Source organism: Physeter macrocephalus, chromosome 16 (assembly GCF_002837175.3).
Source record: "Physeter macrocephalus isolate SW-GA chromosome 16, ASM283717v5, whole genome shotgun sequence".
NCBI lineage: Eukaryota > Metazoa > Chordata > Mammalia > Artiodactyla > Physeteridae > Physeter > Physeter macrocephalus.
Genome location: NC_041229.1, coordinates 4221239 through 4238135, shown reverse-complemented (window position 1 = coordinate 4238135; position 16897 = coordinate 4221239). Strand labels below are relative to the sequence as shown.

Below are 16897 nucleotides of genomic sequence, written 5' to 3'. Positions count from 1 at the left end.
ATGCCCTAATAAGCCCCGAGCCCGCCGAAGGGTTTCGGCAAAGCACTTTTAAAAGCCAGGTGAGGGAGGGGGGGGTCGCGAGGTATGTGATCAGCTTGTGCACAATTCTCCGATTGTCTGATGGTGAGGCAGCAGGGTGGTGTCACAGGGGTTAACATTATCAGTCCTTAAGCAACAGGAGGCCTGGGGCTATGTGCTCAAGGTCGCCAAGGAGTTAACATCTTCCATTTGTTGAAGGGGGGTAGGTTTACATCTGCAAAACAACTCAGGAAATGTGCATCAAACACTATTATCTAGGTACTTCAGAGAGGAGCCAGCAGAGGGTCTGGGGAAAGGCCTGTCCTGGGAAGGCCCCATGGGGTCCTGCCCAGTTACAGTTCTCCCCATAAAAAAGAAAAAATACCAAAAACCCTTATTTGCCACCATTGGGGGTGACTATCGCCTCAGCTCTTTACTCTGAATACTGATAACTGGAGGGAGAACATTAGCATTTTTAGGAGGAAGTTTAGTTCACTCCTAGTTAATGAAGGAAATCTTCCTGACAGAAAATCTCCAATAAAATAACTGATTTAAGCAAGAGTCATCAATGGGTGCTAAAATCACTGAGCAAAGGGTAGGCAGAAACAGGTATTTGCTTGGTGTCAAGGTATTACTCCAAGATCACGTACAAATCACAAACAGGGAAACCACATCTTTATAACAGATCTGGTAGTCACCACTTTGATCAAGTGGTCACATTTAGTATCCTTAACAGTGTGGCAATCTGACGTTAAATACCTCCTAAATGGCGTAACATGAAGTACACAGCATCATCTATCAAATATTCTTGCCAAATCAAGTTTTCCTTAAGCTACTCAAGCTTTTCTTTAGACCTAACTTCCAGTAACAGGAAATTTAGGGGGATAGAGGAATAAATTAAATGACACCATTAGGAAACAGACAAACCCAGAAGTGGGAGAATTCTATAAAGCAAGTGGTTTGGTTAATTGTCAGAATAAAAAAAGATGGGTACTCGTCTTTTAAAAAAAGGACTAGAGGCGTAATCAACAAATGCAATGCTGGGGGCAGGGGTAGATTTCCCAAAAGAGACCTTGGCATACTAAGGAAATTTGCATATGGACTGTTAATTTAGAAAGGTGCTGATAATGATACTGGGGTTAGAATGTCCTTAGTTTTAGGAAACCATGCTGAAACACTGGCGTGTCGTGGGGTTTGCAATTTACTTTCAAATGATTGCATACTGAGACACACAGAAAGGGAGGAGGGGGACAATGGCAAAATGTCAATCACTGAATCTAGGTACTGCAGTGTTCACTGCATTTTTCCCTCAATTTCAAAGAGACTGACATTTTTCATAATTAAGTTTAAAAAAAGTGTACCTGTACTGAGAGGAATGGTAGAAAACACATCTACACTGGAATTATATCTGGATACAAATCTCACCTCTATCACTAACTAGTGTGGCCTAAAGCAAGTTACTTAATATCACTTAAGTTTGTCTCATCTGTAAAACTCAAGTAATAATATCTTAAGTGATTAGGTTGTTCTAATAAAATCACATCAGATATGTAAAATGCCTAGCAGTGTTGCACACAATAAGTAAATCTGGTTTTCATAATTAATGCAATTATCCTAAAATACAAGACTATAGGAAAACATTCCTTTCATTATTGCCACATTCCATGATTGGGAAGCTACATTAGGTAAAATTAAACATCCATTGGCAGTGAAAGTGAAGTAATGGGGGTAAGAAACTGTATAAATGAAGATTTACATAATATTTTTTAAAATGCAATAATTCCGACCGAAACCCTCTAGGCAAAAAAAATCTACCAACCCAAACTATTGGTATCTATCAAATTGTGAAGTCTGCTTTTGGTATTAGCCGCTTATCCGAATAAAACAGTAAGAAAATAAGTGGAAGTTAAAGAGAATGTCTTCCTAACCAACAGAAAATCTACTTATACGTCGAAAAAAATGTAAGTTCTGGCCTTCATTTCTATAAGTCAGTCCCAATAAAGCAGACTTGCTGGGCTTTACTCTAAATTCTGGTTAACCTTCATACAACTCACAAGCATGCTTCCTTTCATCAGTTTTAACGTACTCGTCATTTCACTCACAGGTAACCCTTTTCTGGTTAGGCCAGCAGAAAATGACTAGATGCAGACTGATCCCCAGATAGGGAAGAAAAAAGGTTTTCATTTTTTGTTTTTTAAGTAAGTGCCAACCTTTTCTTCCCAGTACCGGAGAAAAAAAGCAGCAGGGGAGAGGAGGGAACAGTGGGTCTCGCGCTGCAGGCTCGGCCAGGTGAGACGCTAACACCCCGCCTCCTCGGGGTTAGGGTGCTGGGCACACGCGCGTGCGGATGCGGGGCGTCCTGGGAGATCGGGGCAATTTCTCCTGGACGGCGGGACCCAAGGCCAGTCTCCTTCCCGAAGGCTTAGATGCCATTGAGGGGACCCTGCGGGGTGTCTCCCGGCGCGGAGGGGGTGACGAGACCAGGCGTTCCCTTCCGTCCAGCGCCCAGATGGGGGACGCGCGGCGTCAGCCCTTGGGAGGGCGCGCCCGAGGGCGCGGGCGGCGAAGAGGGGCCGGCCCTGCCCTCCCCTCCCCGTTACCTGCGGGCGGCGGTGCCAGGGCCCGGAGGCCTGCTGCTCCTCCTCCTCCTCCTCCCCGCCAGGCTGAGGCGGCGAGGGGGTGGTGGCGGCGGTGGCGGCGGCAGCCCGGGGGGAGGGGGCGGAGCGCGCGGCCCGCTCCCTCTCTCCTCCCCCAGGAGGCGGAGGAGACCCTATCTCGGGCCGCCGCGCCTAGGCCCGTGGACAGCCTGCGGCAGGGGCATGGCGGCCCCGAGCAGCGGCGTGCCTGCGAGATGGGAGAGTGCGAGGCGGCGGGAGGGGAGCGCTCTGGGGGCCTGAGGGGGAGGAGCGAGGGGGCCCGGCGAGCCGCGCGCGGGCGGCCGTTGGGGGCGGTTGGCCGAGGGCAGGCGGCGGTTTGGGGAGCGCGGCGACGGCTCGCGTTTTCCCGGCGGGGCGGGGTGGGGAAGGGGAAGGGGAGTGAGGGGAGGGGGAGGGGGAGGTTGGGAGGGAGCCGCCGCCGCGCGCGTGCGGGCCGGCGCCGCCGCGGTTGCCGCTCCGCTCACTCCAGCCTGTTTGGGGGCACTTTGTTTGTGTCCCACAATGCTCTGCGCGGGCGGCCGGGCTGGGGAGGAGGAGGGCAAGTGGGCGGGGCGGAGCGAGCTCGGGGGCGGGGCGTGAACTCGGGGCGGGGGGAACGCGGGTACTGCGCAGGCGCAGAGGAGGCTGTTCCCGGTCGCCGTCGCTTGAGCTCTGTCTCCCGACGCACCCGCGGGTTTTGACAGGGGCCGTGCATCTTCGTGCCTTCGTGAACACGTGTAGAGTTACCTTCACAGGCCGCCTAGGCCCTGGCCAATTCGCCCTTCCTCTTCCCGTCCGCTCAGCCGGCTTCCCGCTAACCTTGACAAGCATTTCTGCGCACGGTGCACGCTTCTTGCATTTTTTTTTTTTCCTTCTTTGAGGTAAAACCGAAACAAACTCCTGTTTTCTCGAGTGGTTTCTGTAGCGGCGCTGAACCGGAACACCCCAGACGCTTTCTCTCGGTGAGAGGGTGCGTTGGTAGTCAGCCCATTTCTCACACGCGGAAACACGCCTGCGGAGAGGCGGCCCCGGACAGGTGAGGATGCCTTGCGCCGCCGGCTCCCGCGCCCGCCTCCCCACAGGCAGCCAAGCCCGGCCGGTGCCCGGCTCCCTGCGGCCTCTGCAGCCCGGGGCGTCCTCTCGGCGCCCGAGGATTGTTCTAGAATTTCCCTGGGCCACCCGGCGGGAGGTGCGGTTTTGAAATGACTGGTGAAATCCATCTCATTCCCCCAACACGGGGGGCACCTAGAGCCGCTCCCCAAATATGCCTGTTCCTTCCACACCTGGAGTCTCATTTGGTTCCACCGCCAGTAACCTGGTTTTCCGGCGAGGGAGTATGCGGGGGGCTTGAGAGTTCTCGGTCAACTGCAAAATCGCGTAAAGTGTTAAAACTCGGGGGACTCCCAACCCCTAGCGTCCCCGGCCCGGCGGGCGAGCGCTCGGACGGGGCCCGGTGGCCCGGAGGGGCGCCCTGGACAGCTGGCAGAAGCGCTCCCCAGGCCAGTCTGCCGGCCGCGCGGGGGCCGAGGGGGTGCGGCCTTGAGCGCCCGGGGGGCTCCTCAGCTGCATGCTGTGTTTTCCCACGCCTTCAGCTTTTGCGCCGAAAAACTTCTCCAAAGGGCTTTGTGCAAGGTGGGCCGGCACCCCGTCTGAAGTAGAGTGGCGTTTTCTTCTGAAACACTTGGCAACGTCTTGCATTGATCTCACTGAGAGACAAGCACCCCAGCACCCTAGCACCCCCTCTTTCTAGCCACCGAAGTCTACGTGAGAAATAAAGGCCATAAAAAGCAACGTCAAATTGTATAGTCTTCTGCGTTTTCCAAGAATTTTCAAGTATATACGTGAGAAATAAAGGCCATAAAAAGCAACGTCAAATTGTATAATCTTCTGCGGTTTCCAAAAGATTTTCAAGTATATATAATGTTTAATCCTCACAGCAATCATAATACGTAGGGTTTGCTGTTATTCCCACCATCATTTTTATTATTCCCATTTCAGAGATGAGGAAAGGATGCGAATGAGGCCCAGAAAGTTTTGTGCTGAGATTTGAAGAAGGAGAAGAAAAAGAAGGCGAATGCTTACCCTGGGAGGGGAACGGCAGCGACAGAGCAAGTCTCAGGAAGGGCCTGGTGTGTGTTAGAGCAAGTGCACAAGGTAATAACTGGAGAAGAATCAGGGTGGGAATAAGGCAGTCAAACAAATCCCCCGCGGACCTCTCCTAGGGCATTTAATCGGAGAGTCAATAAGGGACCTCTATAGGCAAGTCCTTACTGCTTCCCAGGGGACTGAGGTGGCAGCCCTGGCACAAAATACAGCTTTTCTTGTATTACTCTCTTGTCTCTTCTCCGTTTCCTCCCTTTTTGTACTTTTCTGTTTTTCATTTTATATTTAAAAATTATCATCCTCTCACCCCACCCCCTCCCTGGGACTGGAGGATCAATTAACCACCCAATGGCTGTGGGACCCTGAGGGCACAGGGCTAGATGGTTGGATAGGGTGTGAGAAAATATACAAAGATTAACTTTGTAGGAGTCCTGTCTTCTGTTTTGGCTTTGGGCAGGGTCACTTTCTGTGGCGTCTGCAGCCTCCCACCTTCTCCTGGGCTAGTAGAGACTTGCCCTTGGGCTGGTGGAATATATACACCTTTCTTCCACACTAGATTAAATAATACTGCTGGGAGGATTTTATGAAACCAGAATCCTGCACACAGGTGAAACAAACGGAGACAGTTATGAGGAACCTTTAATTATTAACCTGGTGTAGGTGATTCTGAGGAATTCAAATTCCAGGCGAAGAGGGTTTTATTTCAGCCCTGAGCTGTTTGGGGGACCAAATTCTGGCAGAAATGGCACTTGCTTGTGGTAGACCATAAGGGCTGAATGGGAACTTAGTTACTTAGTCCACAACTTATTTCAGAGCAAGAACACTGGACACTTAACTGAAAGAGCTCTAGTCCAACTCGGATAATTCCAATAGAGGAGAACTCACTACTGCACAAAGCACCCTTGCTCCCCTATTAGATCATTCCAACTATATTAACAAAATTAGTCTTGCTCCCCGACCCTGAAACTTGCACCTCTTCTAGTATTCCCATTTCATCATCCATCCAGTTGAGCATGTCAGCTTGGCTACTTCACTACTCTACCACATCTCAGTTCCAACCCGTCAACAAGTCCTGCTGAATTCGTCCATTCCTACGACCACCATCCTAATCTTGTAACTATGCAGGACCCCATGGGGACGTCCCTTCCCAGGACAGGCCTTCCCCCAGACCCTCTGCTTTAGCTCCTCTCTGAAGTACCTAGATAACAGTGGATTTGATGCACATTTCCTGAGTTGTTTTGCAGATGTAAAAAACCCCCCTCTCCAACAAATGGAAGATGTTAACCTTGAGCACATAGCCCCAGGCCTCCTGGAGCCTAAGGACTGATAATGTTAACCCCTGTGACACTACCCTGCTGCCTCACCGTCAGACAATCAGAGAATTGATAAGCTGATCACATACCCTGAGGCTCCCCCTGCCACCCTGGCTTTTAAAAGTGCTTTGCCGACCTTTGACCTTCGGGGAGCTGGGGCTTTTTAGGGCATGAGCCTCCTCATCTCCTTGCATGGCCCCAATGTTTCAGTTTGTTTGGCCTCACTGTGCATCGGGCACACGAACTTGCGTTAACAATCTAAGACACCAACCAATACCTTGTACCCAGAGAACTGTAATACCACTTACCTGGTTTCCCGAATATACCCCCCACCCTTCTCTTCACTCTCTGCATGGTAGCTGGAGTTATAATGCATAGTGATCTTATCACACAACAATGCTTCCTATTGTTTTTAGGATAAAATCTCAAACTTTTACCATGGCTTTCACAGCTACAAATGTGGGCCTGTTCAATACATAGCTTCAGCTTCAACTCTCATGATACTCTTTCAAGGAACATGCCAGATGCAGATGTTTTTTTTCACATCTTCTAAAATGCCACACTCTTTCCTCCAGTGCACACATTACTCCCTCTGTATATGTATACATTGTTCCTTAGCTAATTCCTCTCAGTCGACACATCTCTTCTACATAATATATGTATTTAAAGAGAAAAACCAGGGCTTCCCGGTGGTTCAGTAGTTAAGAATCCACCTGCCAATGCAGGGGACACGGGTTCGAGCCCTTGTTTGGGAAGATCCCATATGCTACAGAACAACTAAGCCCGTGTGCCACAACTACTGAAGCCCATGAACCTAGAGCCCATGCTCTGCAACAAGAGAAGCCACTGCAGTGAAGAAGCCCGTGCACCTCAAGGAACAGTAGCCCCCGCTCCCTGCAACTAGAGAAAGCCCGTGCGCAGCAAGGAAGACCCAACATAGCCAAAAATAAATAATTAACATAATAATAATAATAATAAAGAGAAAAACCACAAGCCCAAATGGCGTCACTTTTGCTAAAGCCCATGGTACCAAACCTAGATTTAACACCTGACCTAATTGCAGTTTCGACCTTTACCAGGAATGTAATCTTAATCAGCCAGTTTGGAAGTTTCTGGTCAGCAATAATAATAATCTGTCACATGGACCCTCTCCATTCCCCACCCCATCCCACCCCAGGAAGAAGATGCAGTCTGCATGATGAAACCCTTGCTGTCACTTCCCCCCACAGAAGAAGGTGTCCTGGCCTAAAAATAATCCTTTCTATTCTTTTATTAAACATCCCTTGCCCCCCCCTTCTTCCTATAAAACCTTCCATTTTGTACAGCCCCTCAGAGCACACTTCTCATTGCTAGATGGGATGCTACCTGATCCAGGAATCAAATAAACTGAATTAGATCTTCAAATTTACTGAGTTTTGTTTTTTTAACAATATACATGAACATTATGAGATATAATTCACATACCATACAATGCACCCATTTAAAGTGTTACAGTTCAGTGTTTTTTAGTATATGCAGAGTTGTGCAGTCATCACCACACAGTCAATTTTTGAACTTTCTCGTAACCCCAAGAAGAAACTCTTACCATTAGCTGCCACTCTCCCTTCCTCCCCAACTCCTCAGCCCTAGGCAACCACTAATCTGTATACTTTCTGCTTCTACAGATTTGCCCATTCTGGACGTTTCATATAAATGGAATTCAGCTCTCTTTTTGACAACCACTCATTCAAGGCCTCCTCCCCTGTTTCCCCTGACTGTGTTAGATCCCATGGTATAGATTCTTAGAGCTCCCTGCATTTCTCCAACACTCTTCTAATTACCACTGTAGTTCCCTCTTATCATTCACCACTTTAATCCAAGAGCCTAGCACAGTGTCTAGCCCGTCATAGGTATTTGATAAATGTTTAAGGAATGAATCATGATTAATGAAATAAATGAATATGGGGGCCAATTTTATCAGTTAGTAGAATGGCAACTTCCCAAGACCTGTGATGTCAGGGAAGAAGCTTGTGCTTCAGTAGACTTACCCATTCTTCAACAAGATGCCAGAATATCCACAATTAAAGTCCATCCTTTTAAAAAAAAAAAGTCCTTTTGATTTTTTTTTTTTGAATGTTTGTAGCAGCTTTATTCATAACTGTCAAATCTGGTCACAACATCCTTTTGATTTTTGAAGACTCGTTAGATCTTTAAGATGCAATTGTTGAAATACAGCTCATCTTCAGATGGGGAATTGGTGGTTTAATTTTTTTTTTTTTTTTTTCAGTACGCGGGCCTCTCACTGTTGTGGCCTCTCCCGTGGCGGAGCACAGGCTCCAGACGCGCAGGCTCAGCGGCCATGGCTCACGGGCCTAGCTGCTCCGCAGCATGTGGGATCTTCCCGGACCAGGGCACGAACCCTTGTCCCCTGCATTGTCAGGCAGACTCTCAACCACTGTGCCACCAGAGAAGCCCTAATATATTTTTTTTTAATTCAAGGAAGAAGGCGGTGCTTTGGTCTCAGTGATTTGATCTTAATGCTTTTGTTTGCTCTCAGCCCACCTGACCTCCCACCACAACACTATTTTTCTTCCTCTTCACAGAATTCACAGCCAGACTTCTCAAACCTAAATATTAGATGCACTCACAGTTCTTTGATCTTGCTTCTCCTTCTTTATTTCTCATCCCCTCTAATTTGATCTTCCCTTCACTCTACCTTCTTAACTGTCACCAATTATTTCTATGTTGCTAATCCAGAGGATATTTATTTGCACTCTCATCTTTAGATTTTTTTTTTTTGAGGGGGTGTGCCACACAGCTTGTGGAATCTTAGTTCCCCGATCAGGGATTGAACCCGGGCCCACGGCAGTGAAAGTGCCAAGTCCTAACCTCTGGACTGCAAGGGAATTCCCCATCTTACTGGACTTTTGAGCAGCATTTGGACTTGTTGAGTACTCGATCAAACTTGAAACACTCTCTCCCTTGTCTTTGCTGACATTCTCAATGTGCATGCAGGGTTGAGAACTAGTGTTTATACTATCTTCCTGGACCAGTGCGTCTCAAAAATGTGGTCCCCAGACCGCAGCATTAGCATCACCTGTCAAATTGTTAGAAATGTGAATTCTTAAATCATATCTAGACCTACTGATTCAGAAACTCTGGGGTAGTGGCCCAGCAATCTGTGTTTAAATGAACTCTCCAGGTAATTCAGACCCTTGCTCAAGTTTAAGAACTGGTGCCCAGGCAGACCTGTCTACGCACATAAACTCTTTGAGCCATTCCTTTTTTTTTTTAATGCACTTAAAAAAATTTATTTATTTTTATTTTTGGCTGCATCGGGTGTTAGTTATGGCACATGGGCTTCTCTCTAGTTGTGGCGTGTGGGTTTTCTCTCTCTGGTTGTGGCACGTGGGCTCAGTAGTTGTGGCACGCGGGCTTAGTTGCCCTGCAGTATGTGGAATCTTATATCCCCAAGCAGGGATCGAACCCACATCTCCTGCATTGGAAGGCAGATTCTTTACCACTGGACCACCCAAGCCATTGATTCTTAAACGCACACTGCTAGCCCATATCTCTCTACCCAGCTCCAGATGTGCCTGTCTAACTGCCTACTAGTTCCACTTTGCTTGGTTGTCTCAGAAATACCTCAGACTCAACATGTCCAAGATAGACGGATGGCCTTCTTCTATAGACAGTGTTCTTGCTCACTGTTTTCTAATCACCGAAGGGTACCATTTTAGAACCAGGCACAAAAATCAGAACCCAGGGTCATCTCTGACACCTCCCTCTCTCGATTTATTATTAAATTATGTCAATTTTGCTTTCTAAATTTCTTTTAATATAAACATCTTCTTTATTGTGCAGAATTTCAAACATATAAAATATAGAAAGAACAGTTAAAAATATATAAACATATACCTAACACCCAAGCCCCCAAATCCAATCAATGGCCAACACTGCCTCGTCCATACCCCCATCAGTTTTTTCCCCTTCCCATATTATTTTGAAGAAAAGTCCAGATATCATATGATTTTCTATGTAAATAGTCTGTATTTCTAAGAGTTCAAAAAAAACTCCCAATGCCATAATCACAAATTTAAAATAACAATGATTTCTTAATGTCATAAAATATCCTGTTAGTATTCACATTTCCAATAGACTCATAAACATTACATTTTTTTTTTAACCAAATGTTTCAGTGAGGAGCTATACTGTGTTTGGTTGGTATACTGTGTTTTTTTGGCGTATAGTTGATTTATAATGTGTTAGTTTCAGGTGTACAGCAAAGTGAATCAGTTATACATGTACATATATCCACTCTTTTTTAGATTCTTTTTGGGTTGGTACATTTTTGAAAGTCCTCTTTATTTATTTTTTCTTTCTTTGTTTTCCTGTTTTTTGTTTTTGTTTTTTGCCACGCCGCTAGGCGTGCGGGTTCTCAGTTTCCTGACCAGGGATTGAACCCAGGCCATGGTAGCGAAAGCCCAGAATCCTAACCACTAGGCCGCCAGGGAACTCCTAGTATTTTTTTTTTTTTTTTAATTTAAGGAAGTTAGTTGTTTGTCCTTTAGTTTTTGCCACAATCCAGATTTTGTCAGTTGCATCCCCACGGCATACTTTAACGTGTTACCTTGTCCTCTGTTATTTTCTATAAATTGGTAGTAAGATCTAGATGTATTATCGGATTCGAGTTTAATTTTTTATCAGGATACCTTCCTAGGTGGTGGTATATTTTTCCATTAGAGGAGACACACAGTGTGTGCTTGTCTGTCTTTTTGTAGTGTTAACAGCTGTTGATGAATAATGCCTGCATCAATTCATTCATTAGGAGTTCTAAAATGGTGATATAATTCAATCATTCTTCATTTAGAAGTTGCAATATTTCTACAAGGGAAATCACCCGTCTTCAATTATTTGATTACCCGTTGGTATAGTCCATGTAAGAAAGCACGATAAATGCTTGATTCTTTCCCTTTCACTATCTCTTAACCCTGTCTACTCTCATTTTCAACTGCCAACATCCTGATCCAAAATCCTTAACCTAACCTCCAAGATCTTGGACCTTTAGTGCCCTATTCATCTTGCAAGGTCCTGAATGATCTGGTCCCTGCCTGTTTCTCCAGCCTCATTTCATGCTCTTTTCCTCCTCCTTTTCTCACTATATCCAAGCCTCAAAAAGCTTTTGATGACCCCTCTACCTGGAAAGCTTTCTCCAATGTCCTCTTCCCTTACTAACTCTTACATTGCTTTCTTAAGGAAGAACTGATTGGTGTTCCAGTTATAATCTCTTATACCACCTCTACATGTCCTTCATAGCAAGTCTTATAGCTTGTATTCAGATTATTTCTGTGATTATTTGTTTAATATTGGCGTCCTCCACTAAACTGTAAGATCAAAAAAGTCAGGGGCCATGTCTATTTTGGTACCATATTTTTTCCTAAGCTTAATTTAATGCTCAGAATATAGTATGTGTGCAAAAAATAAATGTTGAAAACATTGAATTGAAGTCAGATTTGGGAAAAATAAAACATTTGTCTCAATTTGTAAAGAGTAAAGGTAACTAACATTTATTGAGAACAAGGTACTCTCTTAAGTTCTTCTAATATTCATTATAATCTTATGAAGTAGATATTATAATTACCTCTAACTGACAGATAAGGAACTGAAGAGAGAGTAAGCCGTTTGCACAAGTTCACATAGATAGTAAATGTCAGAGTCAGGATTGAAATCTAAGCAATCTGGGGACTTCCCTGGTGGCACAATGGTTAAGAATCTGCCTGCCAATGCAGGGGACACAGGTTCAATTCCTGGTCTGGGAAGAGCCCAAATGCCGCAGAGCAACTAAGCCCATTTGCCACAACTACTGAGCCTGCACTCTAGAGCTCTAGAGCCACAACTACTGAAGCCCATGTACCTAGAGCCCGTGCTCCACAACAAGAGAAGCCACCGCAATGAGAAGCCTGCGCATGGCAACGAAGAGTAGCCCCTGCTTGCCACAACTATAGAAAGCCCACTCGCAGCAATGAAAACCCAAAAATAAATAAATAATTAATTAATTTTTTAAAAAAAGAAATATAAGCAATGTGGCTCTAGAACCCCAGATATAAGGTTAAAACCCTGGTATACTGCAGTCTGTAAGAACAACAACACAAATGTCTACACTGGAGAGGAACCTGACCTCAATTCTTTGAGTCCTAAATTCAAAAATGCCAGAGAAGGGGCTTATGAGCTTAGGTCAGGTCAGGTACTCATCCCTAAACCAACCAACCAAAATCAACGTGATGGGCATCATTAAGAACATGCAGCTTCTATGCCAGATATGTGGATGCAAAGGGGCAATTTCCAGAAGAAGGGGGAATGCCAGGCAGGCAATCTCATAGAGGGTACACACATATTTCTTCCCATACATCCAGTATCATAAATTCCCTTGTCCAACATAATGCACTTTTCCCACATAGAACAACAGATACCTTGCCTCCTCAATGAGAAACTATTCAAAGACATAGCTAGCTACCACATCCATCTCTGATTCCCAGAATCTCTGTTTGACCATGTCTGGATATGATTGCACACAGTTTTGCAACCTATTGGCTAAATGACAAATTTAATTACTCTCAAAACAGTAGAGTCACAATCGTTTGCAAAGATTCTAAAGTCAGCTCCTGATGCTGAATTTACCTTGGGCCAGTGATAACCTCCAAGACCCATATTAGGCAAGGTTATCCCAGAGGCCACAGAGGAGAAAAGTGCATAGACCAAACTAAGAAGCTCAAATCCCACAGTTTATCAATAAAGTTTAAAACACATAGTGACGGGCTTCCCTGGTGGCGCAGTGGTTGAGAGTCCGCCTGCCGATGCAGGGGACACGGGTTCGTGCCCCGGACCGGGAAGATCCCACATGCTGCGGAGTGGCTAGGCCCGTGAGCCATGGCTGCTGAGCCTGCGCGTCTGGAGCCTGTGCTCCGTAACGGGAGAGGCCACAACAGTGAGAGGCCCGTGTACCGCAAAAAAAAAAAAACCACATAGAAGTAAAGGGAAAGGTGGGGTATGTGTATCTTCCCAGACCGGGGCACGAACCCGTGTCCCCTGCATCAGCAGGCGGATTCTCAACCACTGCGCCACCAGGGAAGCCCGACAGGCAGATTGTTAACCACTGTGCCACCAGGGAAGTCCAGTAGCTGTGGTTTCACCTACATTTCTCGGGCAGAGGACAAGTGGGGTCAGAAGGGCATCATCTATGGGTGGCTCATAAACATTGGATGCTTGGTGTATCTCACGTATATTTAGTGAATCAGGAATATTTGGTATGTCTTGGTCCTTCCTTCCCTGTCTATCTAGTTCAGAACATGTACTCTCTACTTATTTTTATATCTCTCCAACATTCCTCGCATGCCATTGGCTTCTATACTTGGTTTCATCTAGCCGCCTTCTTTTTTTGTCTTATTTTCTATAGTAAACATGGAAAATAACTAAATTATACAACAAACACAGTACAAATCTTAAAAATCAGGTGTAGTTGAAATTACCTTGGAAGATCTCTTAAATCACCCATAGAGCACAATATATTGTACTTATGAGCCACTTTAGAGGCTGACATGCCACCTCTCACTATGTCTGACCCAGTGGGTCTTCCCTCCAGTGTGGGGACAGATTGCTCACTCCTCTGTTGAGTACCAGAGAAGGTTGTGGGCTTCTGTTTAGCGGCTCGCACTCAGTGTCCACGAAACTGAGACCAGAAACTGAGTCCAACCAAGCAAACGACAGATTCCCGTCTCCCACCTCCTGCTTACTCTGAGCATCCACTCGCTGGATGAAACAATCAATGAAATATTGCCCAGTTGTGGGTAATAAAAAACCAGACTTCCCACAGTAGCCATCTAGGTGGGGGAAAAGAAGTTCCCAACTCCCTTAGGCGTGTTTTTAACACTGGCTGGTAATCGTGCTCTATTTTCCTAGTCACTTCACTCTTTTGCTTTCCTACAGGACTATTTCCTAACGTCTCCTCTCCTGTCAAACCTCTAATACCTCTTCTTTACTCTCACTCACAGTTGATGACCCATAACATGAATGACCACAAATGTAGTGGCTGAGATCAACACAAATATATTGTCTTATAGTTCTGTGGGTCAAAACGTGGACACAGGACTCACTGAGCTAAAATCAAGGTGTAAGCAAGGCTGTGTCGCTTTCTGGAAGCTCAAGGGGAGAACGCATTTCCTTGCTTTTTCGGGCTCTAGAGACCACCAACATTCCTTGGCTCATAGTCTCCTGTCTGTAAAGTCAGCAACTCTCTGACCCTATATCCATTGTCACATGTTGCTCTGATGCAATCTTCTGTTTCCCTCTTCCAGTTTTGTTTGTTTGATTTTAGTAACAGCTTTATTGAAGATCTAATTCACATACTATACAATTCACCCATTTAAAGTGTACAATTCAATCATCTTTAGTATATTCACAGAATTGTGCACCTTTCACCACTACCAATTACAGAACAGTTTTCATCATCCCCCAGAGAAACCCTGTACCCTTTAGCAGTCACCCTGTATTCTCCCCAGCCCCAAACCCTGGCAACCACTAATTTACTCTCTGTCTCTATGGATTTGCCTATTCTGGACATTTCATCTAAGTGGAATCATACAATACATGCTTGTTTGTGCCTGTCTTCTCTCACTTAGAGTGTTTTTAAGGTTCCTCCGTGTTGTAACATGTGGCAGTATTTCATTTTCCTCTTCCACTTTTAAGGACTCATGTAATTAGATTGGGCCTACCCAGATAATCCAGCATACTCTTCCCATCTCAAGGTCCTTACCATTAATCACATCTGCAAATTCCCTTTGACCATGTAAGTTAATATTCACAGGTTCCAGGGATTAGGATGTGACAACTTTGGGGGGCCATTACTCTGTCTACCACAATGACCATCCTTCCTATATCAGAAAGGAAAGAAAAGCAGTCAGAAGAGAATTTTGACAGACCCTTTATCACCACGTCTACCCACCCATCCCCACTGTGTGGATCTAGGGACTCCGCCTTCCTTCCTGTGGGGTGGTTGAAACTCTCTTCCTCCCAGCATTTCCTTCATTTTGTTTCGTGTTTTTGGTTTTTTTTTTTGCCCGCACCTTGTGGCATGTGGTATCTTAGTTCCCCAACCAGGGATCGAACCCGTACTCCCTGCAGTGGAAGTGCAGAGTCTTAACCACTGGACCGCCAGGGAAGTCCCAGCCCTTCCTTCAGAGACTGCCCCTTCCTCTGCTGCCAGCAAGGCCTCACTGCCACCTGGCACCAGGCAGTGTCCTCTTGCTCACTCAGTAACACCACTGGAGCTATCTCCCTTCTCTCTGCATTATCATTTCCCCCCTTCTCCAGGATCATTACAACTGGCATCAAAACAACTTGTAGGGCTTCCCTGGTGGCGCAGTGGTTGGGCGTCCACCTGCCGATGCAGGGGACACAGGTTCGTGCCCCGGTCCGGGAAGATCCCACATGCCATGGAGCGGCTGGGCCCGTGAGCCATGGCCGCTGAGCCTGCGCGTCCAGAGCCTGTGCTCCGCAACGGGAGAGGCCACAACAGTGAGAGGCCCGCGTACCACAAAAACAAACAAACAAAAGAAAACAACTTATAATTTCTCCCTTCTTAAATTCTTTCTTGACCTCTTCCTTCTCCTTCTACTGCCCCACTTCTTTGCTCCCTTTTACATCAAAACTTCCTGAAAGATTTGTCTGCATTGTTTCCAGTTCTTTCCCTTAAAAATTTTTGTTGTTGTTGCATGGTTAAATGTGCATAATATAAAATTTGCCTTTTTATCCGTCTTTAAGTGTACAGATCAGTGGCACTAAGAACGTTCACACTGTTGTGCAATCATGACCACGTCGAGAACTTTCCAGAAGTTTTAAATCATCCCAAACAGAAACTCTGTACACATTAAACAATAACTCCCAGTACCTCACCCCAGCCTCTGGTAACCACCATTTACTTTTTGTTTCTATGAATTTGAGCATTCTGAATGCCTTGTATAAGTGGAATCCTGCAATATTTGTCCTTTTTTGTCTAGTTTATTTCACTTAGTATAAGTTTTCAAGGTTCGTCCATCTTGTAGTACGTATCAGAATTTCCTTCCTATTCCATTGTATGTATGTATATACCACATTATGTTTATCCATTCATCTACTGATGGACATCTGGGTTGTTAACACCTTTCGGCTAGTGTGAATAATGCTATGATGCACATTGACGTACAAGTATCTATTTGAGCTAGTTCTCTTAAATCCACTCCAGTTAGGCTTTTGCTCTCACTGCTCTACCCAAACAGCTTTTGTCCAGGTAACGGATCACCTCTGGATTGCTGTAGCCAACAGTCAATGCTCCATCCTCACCTCACTTAGTGCCATTTGGCTGAGTTGATCATTGCCTCTTTGGGATGCTCTTCACTTGACATCTGGAACACCACCACACCCTCCCAGCTCTCCTTCCACCTCTCTAGGCACCCTGTCTTAGTCTCCTTTGCTAATCATCCTCAATGTCTCCTCCTTAGTCCTTGGACCTACTCTGTTTGCAGAGTAGGTTTGCACTCACTCCCTTGGTGGGTGATATCACTCTGTCTTATGGCTTTAAATATGCTGACAACTTCCAAATGTATATCTCCGCCTGGGCTTCTCCCTCAAATGTCAAACTCCAGTAATCTACCTGACATCTCTGTTTGAATATCAAGTGGGCATCTTTGATTTAACGAGCCCTACACTAAATTCCTCATCATCCTTATCCTCCCTACCAAAACCCAATCCCCTCAGTACTTCTTTTTTTTTTTTTTTTTTTTTTTTTTTTTTTTGCAGTATGTGGGCCTCTCACTG

At 45.7% G+C, this 16897-nt stretch overlaps 1 protein-coding gene and 1 long non-coding RNA gene across 6 annotated transcripts in view; one reads left to right on the top strand and one right to left on the bottom strand.

Annotated features, from left to right (window-relative positions):
• ZBTB44 (zinc finger and BTB domain containing 44) overlaps positions 1–3163 on the bottom strand; it is a 67783-nt gene extending 64620 nt beyond the window's left edge. For all 5 annotated transcript variants that reach the window (XM_007112681.4, XM_024131342.3, XM_024131343.3 and 2 more), the window contains exon 1: positions 2619–3163. The gene's annotated coding sequence lies outside the window, so the exon portion shown is untranslated. The remainder of the gene's footprint in view (positions 1–2618) is intronic.
• A 126-nt stretch (positions 3164–3289) lies between these two features.
• Positions 3290–16897, top strand: part of LOC114483977 (uncharacterized) — a 43105-nt gene continuing 29497 nt past the window's right edge. Inside the window, exons 1-2 of the long non-coding RNA XR_003676341.1 lie at positions 3290–3690; positions 4653–4808. This is a non-coding gene — a long non-coding RNA (uncharacterized lncRNA). The remainder of the gene's footprint in view (positions 3691–4652; positions 4809–16897) is intronic.